The sequence below is a fragment of the Ochotona princeps genome, chromosome Y (assembly GCF_030435755.1).
Source record: "Ochotona princeps isolate mOchPri1 chromosome Y, mOchPri1.hap1, whole genome shotgun sequence".
Classification (NCBI taxonomy): Eukaryota; Metazoa; Chordata; class Mammalia; order Lagomorpha; family Ochotonidae; genus Ochotona; species Ochotona princeps.
In genome coordinates this window covers 9720414-9737763 of record NC_080866.1, presented here as the reverse complement: position 1 = coordinate 9737763, position 17350 = coordinate 9720414, and the positions used below count along the sequence as shown (strand labels likewise).

General features: G+C 41.2%; 1 pseudogene; it reads right to left on the bottom strand.

The window, feature by feature from the left end:
* The window catches only part of LOC131478715 (histone-lysine N-methyltransferase PRDM7-like), a 54412-nt pseudogene extending 37878 nt beyond the window's left edge, over positions 1 to 16534 (bottom strand).
* Positions 16535 to 17350: the final 816 nt, after the last annotated feature.

Genomic DNA, 17350 nt, shown 5'->3' with positions numbered 1-17350 from the left:
TTGCTTAATCATGTATACTAATTTTTAAGTACAAGTCTTTATATTAAGTTAATTTTTATGTTCACTGCCTCATTACGCTCTCATTGTTTAAAATTAACAAAAGATGTTCTTGCTTTAAGGAGTGTTTGGGTGATGTCATTATATCATTATAAAGTGAATGTTTGCTGTTTTGTTTGTTAATGTACCCAAGTTGTAATCGCATGTCTTTTGGAATATCTTATAATGCTGAGGAAGCTGGCCTTCAGTTTAATGGCTAGCTTTCACAATAATCATCAATTTCAAGGTCTTTTGTTGTGGTAGATGTTTAGCAAACTGACTTCATCTGTATATCCATTGCAACTTTTGGGAGCTTGGAATTCAAAGAAGATACTAAGCTTTTGTAAATCTTGAGGGTTTTTTGGGGGGACATTTAATAAAAATGTGAAATTTTATCATAAATAATTTGGTATAGAATTGAACTCGAACACTATTTGATTATTTCAAGGTATAAGTTAATGTGATATTCATTGTCTACAAAGTGTTTGCATGTATTAATTGCATGTATTAATGTAATTCTTGTGTTTTTGGCTGGTTATCAAATTTCTCACTGCCTTTAATGTGTCAAGGTTTTGTATTTGCTTTAAAGATATTTGAGTGATGATCTCGCATCAATAACCAATTGTAATCTATCATGTGTTATGTTAATGTCAACAACAAATCTTGTTTCAGATATTTTTAGCTATCCTTAAAAAAGCATTTAAGAATTCAAAGGTTCAAATCCTAGGGATTCTCTTGATATTCTTACGAGGCCTCAAGAATGCCAACGGATCTATCTCCCATTTTGTGGAGACAGTTGACCAGGCTATTGGATTATACTAAGATTATTGCCAAATAGCAAATGGAGTAAAATTTTATTGTGTCAAAACGTTGTATACATCCATGGAGTTGTGAAGGTTTAATTTTAGTTTGCGTTGCTAATTATATATTCTTAGCATGGCTGTATTGCTGGGAAGACTGAAATTTGCAATTTTAGATTGATGGAGGGATTTCATAGCATGACCAATGTTTTTGTCTGAGTTTCTCAGTTCAAAACTATTGATTTAATGGCGTTTCACTTACTTGTTTTTGGTGAACACTACTACTAAGCTTGGTTGAGAATAATATTTTCAAGTCTCCAAAAGTGTGTGTGTGTGTCTGCGTGTGTGCGCACATACATGTGTGTCTTAACATTTTGTCCTTTGTAAAAAGTTGTTTCAAATTGTTATCATGTGTTGCTGTTTGTTTATCAAGAGCAGGTTGCCTTGGGGCTGTGGCAACCTGCAGCCATGCCCAGAGCTTTCTGATAGGATTGTAAAATCACAAAGATGTTAAAGTTATGCTTTAAAAGCAGAGGGGGGAATATGCTACCCCTGTAAATACATTAATTTGGTCTTACTCACCTTAAATTTTGTTCAGATTTTGTCTCCTGGTGAGCACCAGCTCTGTGTCACTAGAGGCTGCTTGCAGGCCCAACACAGATGCCTTTGGTTTGATGGAGGGACCCAGTCACTCACAAGTGGAGAGGTCCTGACCCCTTGCTAACTGTGGGAAGAGGGTTTGTTTGTGTTTTTCCAGAAACTGAGCTGCAGCCTGTGTGGGTGCCAGCTGGTAATGTAAAGCCCTGGACTCCATTCACTGGAGAAAGCGCCTTCAGTAAGACAAATTCGCGACTTCATTCTGAAAGATCCATCGCCATCAAGGAGACATTGGAGGAGGAGGAGGAGGCCAGACCCCTCCAAACACCGGGTGACGTGAGGGATCCTAAGAGATTGGTGCATCAAGAGCAACTGTCATTGACATTATGATGCATTTGATAAACACTAATAATCCGTGGGAAAGGTTATGCTCTTGTCCCTAGAATTTCCTGATGGATCCTCAAAACTGGCTCATCTGACCTCGAAAGTGCTGCAACTCCCTTGAACTCAACACTGCCCCTGGAGAAGATGGAACCCCCAGTGGAGCTGCCTCTAAGAACTGAAAATCTAAATTTGTTTAATATTCCTCAGGTTCCACTACAGGTCAGGAGTGCAGAGAAATTCTCCACCTTCTTAGAATGTTTGAGGAAGACTTTAAGTGTAACTTGTTATTTATAGATTTTAATGACCTTAGACATTAGAAAAGCCATAGAAATTTGTGGTGGCATTCAAGGACGACTCTGACACCCTCTTAAAGGAGGTTGTGTGTATAGAGCAAGGGGGATCTCAGGGTGGAGCAGGAGGATAAGAGGAGCCCTCTATCCTAGTCCCGGAGACCCCCGGAGGCCTCCCATGTGCTTTCGCTGCAGAAGCAGTGGATATCTGCCTCATCAAGGACATCGAGAACTGTATCCTGACTACCAAGGAAATCACAAGGAATATGAGTGCCCTTGGAGGCCGAGAACTCTGAGGTCAGTCCTTTCCTATTGGATTTCTCACAAGGGATTGAAGCAGCCCAGTACCCTGCTCATAGGGTCTGGTGACCTGGGAACTTAAGCCAGGAGCCCCAGGAGGCACTCAGAGACAAAAGGATTGTAGGAGGAGCTTCCTCTAGTCCTTAACTAGTTCCAGCCTTGGCTCCCAGCCCTCTCCTACACCAACCATCAGGGTTGCTTGTGAGCTCCATGTAGAGTTAAATTCTTCCTCACTCACTAAGTTGTTGGGGATTTCCCTGCTCACCTGCCTAGAACTTTTCTATTCTTCAATTGTTAAATGCAAAGTTCTGTAAAAACAGTGCTTAATCACTACAAACTGCAAAGTTTAAATTAGGTTAAGAATCTCCCTGAAAAGTTTTTATCAATTTAAAACTTAATGCTAAACAAGATGTAACTGTAACTGTAAAGAACTTTGATGTTATGTTTGAACTCAGCTGCTATGTATGTTAATGTTGGTCTTTACACTGTTCCTGTGCCACTCTGATTTCAGTTAAACATAAAAGCATCTTACCTCGGCAGAAATTATATAATATAGAATATTGTTTCTCCCCATTTTTCTGCTCTTCCAAGAGCATGCTCCCCCTACACACATCTTTCAGGCCTAATTTTACAAAACACAGAAGGGGGATATGTGTAGGAGGACATTGTGACCGTAGAAGGTCAGTGAGCACAGGATTACAGTTGTTTGGATATTTGGAGGAGAATAACCAAATGGCTACCTTTTGTATACCTGATGAGATATCAGTTGTATAAGAACAGTTGAGTGGAAAGTAATATACAAGAGAAAAGGACTTCCAAACAAAGGCATAGAAACAGTTGATGGTTTTGTTGATAAACTAAGTATCTCTACCCTAATCCTGTATGACCCTCAGTGTATAAAATTTGATGCTACTAATAAACTACGGCTTTTGACCATCAGTCAGGGTCCACATGTGTTATTATCGGCTCCGTGCACCAAGTCCATCGCTGCGGGACAGCGACACTGATCCATACTGGTTTTTATTTGTTTGTTAGTTTGTTAGTTTTTGACTGTTTTATTTATTATTTTTTTGCTGCATCCCATCTTTTGATGTTTTAGATTTCAGCTTCACTTATCCCAGATACATTCTTCTTTTTTTTGGATTCCTCACTGCATCATGGATTACATGGTGGCATACTTTTCCCAAGACACTTTTTATTTTATAAAGATTGGTTAATTCTTATTGCAAAGTCAGATATACAAAGAGGAGGCGAGACAGAGAGGAAGATCTTCCGTCAGATGATTCACTCCACAAGTGAGTTCAAGGGCCGATGCTGTGCTGATCCAGAGCAAGGAGCCAGGAACCTCCTCCAAGTACTCACATGGGTGCAGGATCCCAAAGCTTTGGGCTATCCTTGACTGCCTTTGCAGGCCACAAGCAGGGAGCTGGATGGGAAGTGGAGCTGCCAGAATTAGAACCGTTGCGTATATGGGATCCTGGCATGCACATGGTGAGGACTTTAGCCACTAGGCCACGCTGCTGGGCCATAAGAGACTTTGTGTGTGTCTGTGTGTGTGTGTGTGTGTGTGTGTATTTTTTGTCACAGTTATGTTGGTTACTCAGTGGTGGTTTTTCCATGGTGTCATAATTGCTGTGGTGGTTTTTGTAGCTGTTATTCTAATTCATACCAGTATTTGACCTTGTTTCATGACGTCTCATTTATGGAAATGTATAGGGATGAAGTACTGGGGAATACCATATCCAGATGTTGGGGAACAATGCAACATTCATTCCTGCTTTTAAACAAAAGGTGGACTCCCAATAAAATTGTTGGAAATATGTAGACAATGGGTTGCTGGACTGTTTGACATTGTACCAGCAATGCTTGGGCACACTTCAATAAGAGACTGATGGGTTTATGACATAATTATGGAATTATGGGGAAAATTTGTTGTGCTGTGGGGCAGAATCCCAGTCTATACAATATTGAACCACAAAATTCAAAAATTTCAAAATAAAATATATACAAAAAAGCAAAAGAATCAGCTAACGAGAAGTACAATGTTCAAGAGTAAAAGCAGAGACCAAATCATAACATAGAAAACTGAAGACTCCCCTGTCAAGGAACAAAAGCTGTTATCATTCTCAGTGATAACTGAGGACTACATTGAGAAAATAAAGGATACAGAATGACAGTGGCAGAAGAATAATCTTAGAATTCAAAGATATTTCTTGTTACAATGGAAAAACAATTAAAAAGATGGAAGCAGAGCTGGGTAAAGCTATAAAAGAAGAAAAGGTATTTAAGAAGTAAGACACACTATTAAAAGGCCCACATAAAAGAGTTATAGAAATCCTAGAAGGTGCAGAAAGAGAAGTTCTGTTTAAAAATGCATTCAATGTATTAACCGGCATGGGCTAGTAGCTGGGTTCCTCATCTTGGAGGCGCCCGGGGTCCCGTGTGGCTGCGGGTTCTAATCCTGGCAGCTCCATGTCCCATCCAGCTCCCTGCTTGTGGCCTGGGTAAGCAGTTGAGGACAGCCCAAAGCTCTGGGATCCTGCACCCATGTGGGAGACCCAGAAGAAACACCTGGTTCCTGGCTATGGATTGACTCAGCTCCAGCTGTTGCACTCACTTGCGGAGTGAATCATTGGACGGAAGATCTTCCTCTCTGTCTCTTTTCCTCTCTGTATATGTGACTTTTTAAGAAAAATAAATAAATCTTTATCAAAGACATGAATTCAATGGGCCTGGTATGGTAGTCTAGAGTTCAGGATCATCATTTTTCATGCATCAAGAACTCATAGGACACTAGTTCTAATTCCCACAACCCGACTTACACTATAGCTCCTGGCTTGTGTCCTTGGAAAACAGTGAAGGATGGTCCAAACCATGCGATGCTGCACCCAGACTGGAGACCTAGAAGAGGCTCCTGTCTCCTGTTTTCAAATCAACTCAGCTCCTGCCATCACTGATGCTTGGGAAGTGAGTCAACAGGCAGAAGATCTTTCTCTGACTCTCCTACTCTATATATGTGACTTTCCAATAAACATAAAATAAATCTGTTTTAAACAAGAAATTCAATGAAAGAACATATGAGAAATTTCATAAACTGCAAACAGAATTGACATTAACATCCAGGAAGGCACAGAACTCCCTATATGTGTTTTGACCAAAAGTAATCTTGACCACAATGCAAGATAATCAAGCTCTAGTCAATGGAACACAAGGAAGAAATCCTTCAATGTACTCAAGAAAAAAAAAAAAAAAACAGATCAATTGACATATAGAGGAAGTACAATTAAATTCATAGCTGATCTCTCACAGGAGACTATAGGCCAGAAGAGAATCGTGTGATATATTCCAAATTCTGAAAGCAAAGATTGTGAGTTCAGGATAACATCTCAGCAAAGCTTTCCTTTGTCATCTTCTCCGAATTTTTGGATTTTAATTTAATTTCATTTTTGGTGATTTTTACATAGGTGATTAGGATGAATAGGGTCAAGGGCTACAGGACATTGGGTGAGATCACAATTTCCATGTTCTCTTTTTTTTATTGCTGAATCTGGAGGAAGGGAGTAGTCAAGGAGAGAAGTCACATTCAGCCTCCTTTATTGACAAGGCAGATAAACAGAGAGGTGGAAAGACAGAGATCTTCTGTTCAATGATTCAGTCTCGAAGTGACCACAATGCCCAGAGCAGAGCTGATCTGAAACCAGGAGCCAGGAGCTTCTTCTAGGTCTCCCATGTGCATGCAGGGTCCCAAGGCTTTAGGCCATGCTCGACTGCTTCCCAGGCCACAAACAGGGTGCTGGATGGGAAGTGAAGTGGACCACTAGGATTAGAGCCAGCACACATAGGGGATCCTGGCATGTGCAAGGTGAGGAGTCTAGGCTACCGTGCTGGGCCTGGCTTTGTTTTCTAAAAATGAAGATTCTTCCACAGTAAAGAAAAAAGAATATGCCTTGACTGCTCTCCATGAATCAGCATGCGGGTGGAGCAGTGTGCAGGCCTTCCAAACCAGAGTGTCTTTGGGATCAAGAAATGTCTTTGCTTTCACTATATGCCTTATACACAAAGCGTCTGGCTCCAATTCTATGAAATTTGTGAGATTGTTCAGTGCACAGCTGTTAGCCAAGAGGAAGGAAACACAGTTCAATCACAACATGCACTTTGCCTCCATGGCGATTCTCTGGATTCATGGCCCCTACAGAGAGGAGCATCAGGATTATTTAGAAGGAGGAGCAAGTGCATATAAAGAAGCTGCATGGAAATGGAAGCCAAGGAAAAGAAGGGAAATAAGTAACAAAAAGAAATAGTGTTGGCCTATGCAGAGGGAACCTTCTTTGCAGAGACTGAAAGGAGCCTGTGTAGTTCTTGTCCACTTTGGAGGATGTTCCTGGTACTCAGTGACGTGCCTTGGGAGAACACAGTCATCTCCATGCTGAAGCCTCATGCAATTAAAATGTGACAGTTCTCAGCATTCTCATTCTGCAAAATCATTCTGGTACTGGGTTTGTGAGCTGATGTTTACTTAATAAAATGAATTGCCTAGTGAAATGATTCCATCAATGAATACATAATTGTCCCATGACTTACTTTAGGGTGGAGATAGAACGTTGTAGTAATTGGAGGTGGGGGGCAGCCTTATTAAATGATTGTTCAGAGAATTTCCAACTCACTCACTTTTGCTTCCCAAATAACTTAACCCTAATCTTCTTTGGCCATCAGCCTCTGTCACCCACACCAAGATTCAAAAACTCTACAATTCCCCACCTGCGTAGCCCTTTGAGAATAGCTAGTAAGATGAATGAGTGTATTTAAGGAACTGCCTGAGAAGAGAATATTGAACACCAACCTACAAAAAAAGAAAAGGTCCTGGATCCATGATAATGTGGTGATTGCCAAGAGAAATATTCCCTATTACATAGAACACTGAATCCTACAGATGACACTACTATTACATATGATTGTATTAAACGCTACAAAGGAAAAAGTCAGACTTCGATGAAAGTGTGAATGGATGTCTAGATGGGTCCAGAGGCAAGGTCCAAACCTCATCAGTTTAAGGAAAAATTCCCTAATGAAATATTTAAACTGAACTTCAATGGATCAGTGAGTACCAGATGAATAACAGTTGCTCTAGTGGTTAAGACACTGGTGGAGGGGTCAGCACTGTGGCCACTACATGTAACAACCTGTAATTTAAGCTATTACCAGTGATTCCCACATCCTGCATGAGCATGGGTTTGAGTCTTGGCTGCTCTACCTCTGATCCATTTCAAATAAATATTGGTAACAAAAAATGGTTGAGACATCATGCTCCGTATCAGAGTTCCTTCAGTATGACACAGAATGAATCATCCAGACAGAAAACCAATAAACATAAGTTTAAGTCAAATCATGCTATCCAGCAGATGGGCCTCACAGACAGTTTGCATAATATTTGACCTAATATCTACAAACTACACACTCTTCTCATCAGCATTTGGACCCCTTTCAGAATTAGACCACGTGTCATGCCCCAAATCAAGTCTCAGCAAAAGTCAAAAGTACTTTCTCACCCTAACCATTGAAAATCTGCCATGTAATACTGTCCAAAGCTTCTCTGGGTAGTCAAATGAGTACTGCTTCCCAAGCCCTTGTGCGACCTGAGATATTCTCCACCTTGACCTGGAATTGGCACCAACTCATCTATAGTTCTGTGCAGCCCCTCCTGGGAGCCACAGGTTTCCCTCTACTGGGTGTAGCATCTGTGTAGATGGATTCATAATTGTAGTGTGCCTAGCCACGACTGGTCAGGCCCTGAAACTTTGGACCTCTTTTCACTGTTTCTCCCCAGCCCCATCAGACACAATATGAGTTCTCTACCCTCAGACACACCCAGCCAGCAAATGTTACCGGGGTCCTTGCAGTCTCAGGAGCATCAGCTTCTCCTATAATTAGCATATAGGAGAGACACACACATGAATATGTGTTACTCATGATCACAGGCACGTACATACATGTGTCATGCAAACACCTACATGTAAGTGCACCTTACATCTGTTGGTTTTCAACACTGAGGGAATAGAGCCTGGAAACAGCAGGCAGAGGAACCAGAAGATGCCATTTCTTGCAACAATATCAGAGCCAAAGTCAAAGAGAGACCATCATGCTTCACTGGAGATAAGATTCCTCTCCTAAACCCCAATGAGTATGTAACAACAGGTTTCTCTCCCACAGTCCATGAATAGATCTGCCTTTCAAATACTCAAAAGAAATACAGGTTTACAGCTCCATGTAGTCTTAAGGAAACCTGATCTAGAACCTCTGTCCTAAACAGTAGTAGCAGAGGTGGCATGTAACTTGGTCTTCAGGTGTGTATGCAGACAACATTCATTAGCATGAACAAAACAGGTTGCTGAAAGATGTGTCCAAAGGTCACAAGTCAACATCCCCCTAAAATCTCAGCAACACTCCTCTGTTTCTCTAACCCATTTCTCATCATGAAAGTGGAAATGTGCTTAAACATTTCTTCAGTCTGTACACTGTTGGAGAAACTCATGACTCCAATAGTTCAAGACCTCTCTGAACTAAAGGCTGCTGTCTCGTGTTGGCTGTTAGATGATTTTATCTCTCTTTTACTCTCCTTCTCCACAAACACGCTGCTTCTTCCCACATGTGTTCTCTAGTAAGCTGATGAGTGTAGTCTCAACCACACTCCCCGCAAGCATATGGCTTCTAACCTCTGTGTCCTCTGGTGTGTGATGAAATGTAACGTCTGTGTGAAAACCCTCCCACACTCACTTCAAGTTGAGAGAATCTCCCCTGTGACTCTTCCGGTACCTGGTGTGGTGTGATTTTTGTGTGAAGCCTTGCCTACATTATTTGCACTCATTGGGTTTCTTCCCAGTTTGCAAACTCTCTGGTGACAGATAATAATCTGTGACATATCACTGATGCCCTACAAACAGTTGGCATACTCAGCCCCTGCTCTGTTTGGGAATGCTACCTCTCACAGAAGATTTGAATGTTTCCTGTGCATTCACTGCCCAGCCTCTTTTGGGATCGTCCTCTTTTTCTCACTCTCACTCGAGGCCTTCAATGAGATTTGGGTGGAGCCTGGAAGGAAAAAGAATGGCCCTTATTTCTCCCTCTGCATTTTTGTTCTCCAAATGGGTTTGGAATTTTTATGGACCTATCATCCTTAACTGTGTCATGGCATCTGTGTGGGTCAGATGCTGCCCATCCCCTTGAGAATGGTTCACTGGTTACAGGAGCTGTCTTTCAGATATTTCTGTAAAGTCCCAAGAGCAGTAACTAAGGATGGCATGTCAAATGAGGGACTTGTGACTGTAGAAGACAAGGGAGCATAGGTGACCAGGATGGATCTCTGACTACATTGTGTCTTCTAAAATAAGATGGTTTGAGGTTAGGGCAGATACAAACAAGCAGCCTGGCTATCTGCTTTCACTTGGATTAAGCCTGTCCTAGTATTTGTTCCTCATGTACTAGCAACAGCTGGCATCCACCAAGTGATCCTGTGTGGTACGTCAATCATCTTCTTTTTTTTTTTTTTTTAATTTTCTACGACAGCTTTAGAAATCCAAAAGGTCTGTATCAGCATACATTTTCACATATGAACCAGTCCGATGCAACCCAACTACCATTCTGTAGTTTCACTTTTAGACTTCCTTCATAGCTTAGGCCTTAGTGACCTCTACCACATCCGTTGAGGATGTCCTCTTCATTCATGTTTCCCTGTACTTCTCTGTCCCCCACAGCCTTCACTTGCATCCCTGGCACTTTGTCTGAAAAGTTACTTGAGGCTATCTTCTTGTGTTGAAGAGAACTCTGATCACTCAGGGTAGAATTTCCTTCTTGACACTCTTTATGAACAGGAAGAGCTCTATGAAGGAAGAAGCCATACAACAGGAGATTCACAAATTTGGAAGGCACATTTTGTTGAAGATGAGCACTTATGACTAGATCTGTGTTTCTCAACCCAAAATAAGTGTAACTTGATGTTTTGTGTTACTGCTCTGGCTAGGCAAGGAACAGTAATGCCCATTCCTGAGTCTGAGACAACCTAACTACCACTGCCTCATGCCTACGCTAAGGATTGCTTTTCCTCCCTGTCACACAAATCATGTGAAAGACTATCCTCAGGTGTCATGCCTCTCTGTATTGACCAATCTCAGGGTTTCCCTATTTTCCATGCATTGGAACTTCCCACTTCAACGATACTTCCCTCCACTGACTGACTAACTCTCTGACCCCAATTTCAGATACCCACTGCCCTCTGATAGTTTACACATAAGACTATCAACCTCAGTGTGATGACCCAAATCTCCACAAGTGTCTTTTTTCATCAGGAAAATCTAGACGGGGGAAAACAGCGTAGTGGTGAGATGCGTTAAGCCTCAGACTGCAGTGCTGCAAGCCTGTATATATGATTGCTGGACTCGTAGCTATGCTGCTTCTGAGCAACAGCCCTGAGAGTACACCTGTGAAAACAGCAGACTATGGCCTTAGTTTGTGAATGCCACTATGTGGGAAACCTGAAAGAAATTCTTTGGCGTTGACCTAAATCTCGTCCAGCCCTGGTTGTTGGGGCTATTTGGGAAGTGAGCCAGCAGATAATGGATTTCTCTCTTCTGTCTTTGTAGCTTTTCAAGTAAATAGGAAAGTCTTTCTAAAGAGGCAAACAGACATGAAAACCAGACCTAATCCCAAAACACTTGGCTGTGCTCATGCTCATATTTCACTCAATTGTATTATTCAGCAAATCTCCATTTCCATGGACAGTCTTAAGCACAGAATTCACATGACAACAACCCATTGAAACAATGACTAAATAGAAACATATGGCTTTTTTTTTTTGGAGGGGCGGGGAGCATGGAGAAAATGTAAAATAAACTGTTCATGATCCAGAAGGAACTTCCATAGTAGAAGAGCTGCAAAGTGACCAAGAACTTCTTTTTTTTTGTTTTGGGCCCTCTCCAAAAGGGGTGTTGTGGGATATTTTTGTGCACCAAGTATTTAACAAATAAAAGAACTAAATGAAACTGGTATCAATTGTTCCCAGGACTCAAAGACATAAAAAATGTGTCAGGATTAGGTTACACTGGTGTAAGTCACTGACTATGACACTAGTATGCCATAGAAGCACTAGATTGAGCTCTGGCTGCTCCACGTCCAATCTCCTGTGTGTTAATGTACCCAGGGAAAGAGCACAAGATCGTTCAAGTGCTGAAAAACATGGGAGACGTAGATGCATTCTAGACTCCTGGCTTCAGCCAGAGATAGTTTTGGCAGGTGCAGCATTAAATCTAATTGTATATATGTATATTTACATGGTATATAGAAACATGGATTGGTCTAGGACAGAGAGGAAATCTTCTGTCTTTTGATTCACTCCCCTGTGGCCACAATAACCAGAGATGTATCCATTCAAAGTCTTGAGCTAGGAACTTCTTCCAGGGTCCCCTATGTGGGTGTAGGATCCCAAGGCTTGAAGCCATCCTCACGTGCTTTCCACAGACCACAAGCAGGATTCTGGAAGGGATGTGGAGCAGTCAGGCCATGTACTGGTGTCCATATGGGATCCCAGCATGTCCAAGGTGAGGACTTTAGCCATAGGATGCCATACTATGCCCTAGTGCAGCTTTTGGGGAATAAAACAGTAGGTGGTGATCTCTCCTTTCTATCTCTCTCTATCTCTGTGCTTGAGTCTCTCTATAACTCTTCCTTTCCTTTGATAAGTAAGTCTTTGTTTTTGCTAAATGCAAATCACATTTGAATTGAACTTTGGCAGCACTTATAATACATTTGACTCCTTAGAGTTGAATCACAAATATTCCCAAGTGGACTCCTTTGCTTATTTCAGCACAACAGTGCTACTTACCTCTCACTGTTGTGAGCTCTTCCTTTTTCTTCCCTTCTTTTTCTTTTCATTGCTTCCCTTGATACCCAGCTTCTGGCCATTCTCATCCCCATACCATATTAGCAGCTCACAGCCTGGTTTGATGACCTGGCAGGTGCAGTAAAATATCTGCCTGTGGTACTGGAAGGCCACCAAATTCTGCTCCTCATCATTGCGGGCACAGTTCACATACCTGGGGTGGAGATAAATACTGAGTTTGCATGCTCTGTCACGTTTATATCTTATGTGCTCTGTAATTGCCTCCACCCTGCTTGAATCCCAATTCTGCAAGAGCTCTCCCTGCAAACATATACCTCTCTCATGAGATCAGTGAACTCCCAGGTACAAGTTGTAGATACAGTGTTCATTGTGATAAGCATGCTTTCTTTCTTCCTTCCTCATTAGTCATGCTCAAAACCCAAGCCCACCTTACTCCCACCTTGACTGCCATGAAATTTAATCAATGCTAAATAGAGAAAGAGTGTGTCTAATGGCCCCAGTTGACCTAGATTGCTCAAGGTCCATCTCTGTGCTCTGTTTATTAAGCATAATGATTTATGTTATGATAAAAGAAATTGTATTTATATAGAATGTGCTATGAAGCCAACATTTCCTTAATCCGAAAACCAGACAGAAAACCAACAGAGAAAGAAAACTACAGACCTATCTCTTTGATGAATAAAAACTAAGATTCTCATCAAAATCCTAGAAAATAGAATTCAAAAACGCATTGGACAGATCATTCATCCAGATTAGGTAGAATTCATTCCTGGAATGCAGAGATGGTTCAACATATGGAAATCCATAAATGTGATACACCATATCCAAAAACTGAAAAACAAGAATCACATGATAATATCGATAGAGGCAGAACAAGCTTTCGACAAAATCTAACACCACTTCCTGCTAAAAACCCTAACCAAGGTAGGCATAGATGGAAAAATCCACAACATAATCAAGGTAATATATGTAAAACCCAACGCCAGCATCATACTGAATGGAGAAAAACTGGAACCCTTCCCACTGAGATCTGGAACAAGACAGGGATGTCCACTTCCTCCAATACTATTCAACATAGTCCTAGAGGAACTCGATGAGGCCATAAGACAAGACAAATAAATCAGAGGAATCTTAATGGGAAACAAGTCAAGCTCTCACTGTACGCTCTCACCATACACTAAGATCAAATCTAAATGGATAACAGATCTAAACCTACATTCAGAAAACTTCAAACCTTAGGAAGAAAAGGTTGGAAATACTCTGCAACATCTAGGGGTTGGTCCCGACTTCCTAAAAGGGACACCAAAGGCAATAGCAATCAAGACCAGAATAAACAAATGGGATCTCATCAAACTAAGAGGCTTCTGTACAGCAAGGGAAATAATCAACAAAGTAACAAAGTAACACACAGAATGGGAGAAGATATTCACGCACTGCAGAGGTGATAGAATATACAAAGAGCTACAAAACAACCTAAATGTCAAAACAAACAAGCCACTCAAGAAATGGGCATGGGAAATGGGCAGACACTTCACAAAAGAACAAACCCAAATGGCAAATAAGCATACGAAAAAATGCTCAAGTTCCCTGGCTTTTAATTGATTGGGATGATACTCTGCTGGCTCTGCCTTCCATCCAGAGAGGGTATGCCTAAGAAGCCATTGAACTTGACTAGACAATAAGATGCAGCGCTCTATATTTGGTATGTGCTTGCAATGGAGGAATCTCAACTGAACTTGAACTGTGGTTATGCAAAAATGTGGAGGAATCCACTATGGTGGGAGGGTTTGGGGAGTGGTGGGGAGAATCCAAGTACCTATGAAACTGTGTCACATAATGCAATTCAATTAATGAATAAAAAAGAAATAGTATTTTGATAGAATGTGCTTTTAGAAACTGGCCATGACATCCACAGGTCATTAGAATAAACATGAAAGAGGACATATGATGCAAAAGTCACTGAGGAAAGTAAAGGAGAAAGGAAAGTGATCTTTTCTTGGAGAGAAATATCCTCTGTAGTTGTAACATGCCATGGCTCTTACCTCATCCAGTTGGCAAAAGAAGTATCCTTTCCATTCACATACTCATGGCTGCTCATGCCCTTGGCTATCTGAGTTTCAAAAAAATAGGTTAATACGTTTCTGAAATGGGGGTAGTTCAGCAGAATTATTAACAACAATATCATCATGTTCTTTGACATTACATGAGTCCAACACATGTTGATTCTTTACATAGTGTTGGTACACATTTCTTCTTGTTTATTTCCTACAGTAGAAGCCCATAGAGGAGATTGCCACTGCTTTATTTTTAACAGCCCAGTGATTTTCTCTATGCTAATATTTATTTATTTATTGGAATTATTTATTTTATTACTAAGTAAGATGTACAGTGAGGACGAGACAGAGAGAGAGAATGATCTACCTTCTGATGAGCCACTACCCCAACTAACGACAACAGCCGGTACTGTGCTGATCCGAAGCTGGGAACCAGGAAACTCTTTGGGGTCTCCCATGCAGATGCAGGGTGCCAAGGCTTTGGGCCATCCTCAACTGCTGTCCTAGGATACAAGCAGGGAGCTGGATGGGAAGTGGAACTGCTGGGATTAGAAAGAGTGCCCAGTTTTGATCCCAGCAGGTTCAAAGTGAGGACTTTAGCCACAAGGCCACGACGCTGAGCCCTATGCTAATCTTTACAGCCTGGTTCATCATGTTGGCTCAACACATGCCATAATGTGTAGAAGGACACATGAACCAGTGTCATGCTAGGCAGGTGAAAAGCCATCAGACTGGAAAGGGATGTGCTTCTTACCTGCCAGCTGTACCCACTGTCGGCTTCCTCTTCCACTTCTGTGATCTTGCCCTCAAAAGGACCAAAGTGCAGCCCCAAAGGCGGATCAGATGCTTCATTAAATACTCCAAGCCCAGCCTCTGGAATGCTCGATGGGCCAATTCGAAGTACAGTGGGCACACTGAGGAGAGCTCGACTAGGATGTCCCTTTTCCACCTGATTGTCCTTTAGAAACACGGGGGGTGGGGGGTTCATGAGCAGCACAGCTCTTCAGGAAGCATATCTGACACTTCTCACAATCTGGAGATGAGAGTGGAAGGGATAAGGAAAGTATACCAAACGTTACTGGCTATAGAGAGCATCAGAAGCAACCAAGTGCTCACATCACTCAGCCTCAGTCTTGCACCCCAAGTTACCAGAAGACAGAATGATGTAAGACCAAATTACAAGTGGAATTTCAATTCAGACTATGGGATTTTTCTTTGTGGATGTGCCAAAGGGTCACTTACACAGGTAGTCATCATCCTTAATCTCACTGAACTCTTTGTATGTCTGACCCTTTCTTCCTTTCAAGTTGTACATCTGAAATTCTTCATTCTCATCCTTTCTTCTGAGTTCTGAGATGGAGAGACTAAGTCAGTGAAGTTACCAGTTCTTTTGGGTTTAATGTTTCAAATAAACTAAAGGGCTTTCAAGACAAGGAAAAACTGCATGGACATTTGTTTTTCATTGCAACCTCTGGTTTTAATTCATTTCCCCTGAAGTTTGAACATCTGTTTACTTAAAAGGCAAAGAAAGACTCATGTAGAGATTGACACAGCAGTTGAGAGAATCAGAGCATACAGAAGGCAGAGAGCTTGAGTAACCTGGATAGCATCCAAATCAGTCTCAGATCAGAAAGCTTTATTCAGTTTTCTCAGAGGGTTGTAAGACCTCAATCACTTATCTCCTCACCAAGTGTTACTAAGTTGTATATCAACAATTTGCTAGAGTCAGAGATAGGGTCAGTTCTGGAACCCAGGACTCTGCCATGGGAAACAGGCATATTAACTGGCATTTTCACTCCTAGGACAACTGACTTCCTCTCCATGAAGTATTTGAATATAGGCTAAGTAACCTGATCCCAAATATATTTGCTTAGATCATCCCCAAATACCTTAAAATATAATTTTGTTTCTACAGGCTCTATTTGTTTTGTGTTGAGTGTGACCCAAGCATGCAATTGCATCCCTCACAGCTTGACCATCCTCATCAAGCCTCACCCCCCTTAGGCTTCCTAGTGGGCCTAGAGAGACAACTCCTGAAATTATTTTCTTACCATGTTTTTGTGTAGAGTGCTGTCCTGAGCTGTTTGATTCCTTAGGACGGAACACTGCTTTCCGGCCCTTCTTTGAGCCAGTTGTGTTTAGTAAATTTGCTGTTCCTGATGATTCCTTTGTACTGATTTCATTATGTAAAGGCGCGTTGGACTTTCCCTTTAATGAGAAAGTAACATTTTTTTTAAACTCACTGTTCAATCCAGTTGTCCTTTGGGATTGCAAAGTGTTTTCAGGTACATGGCATTCTTTAAATTATCAGCAAACAAGGGAACTATGTGAGGTGATTGAATCCTCAAGGGAAAAGCAGTGTCTGTGTTTCTAGTGTATTTGGGGATAGATCACATCATTTGAGGCTGTTTGTCTCCAGATGGTTTTCAACTTTCTCTGCACAAATGAAAGTGGAAAAGGGGAGAACATTTAGAAAGATAATGTGGAGAACAACATTTGAGAAAGCATGTCGGTAGGGCTTCTTTAAGAAAGTATGTCTTATCAACCTCTGGACTGTGAAGGGAAAATATACGAAAGCACAGACAGGATGAAATACAACTGGAGAATTTGGTGGCATACATGAGGTTAGGAAGAGGTGAAATCAGATGAGTGTTCAAAAAGTAAGATGGTGATAAAAGCTGAAAACGATAATAGCCTGAGCATATTTGATTTGGGGATTGGATAATCTGGTGCCTAGATCAATTGGCTTGAACCCAGGTGTACTGTTAGATACTTCTCCACAGCTACTCTTGTTGACCTGTAAGTTGGAATACATGTAGCTAAACTTCACTTTGAGATATTACATACTCATTAATTTGATTTAGTAATATCTATACTGCTACTACCAGTTTACCATGTTTTTATACATGAATCCCAAGTCATACATACATATATCATACTTATGATATATATAACAGATATATATATGTATATATATACATATATATGCATATATACACA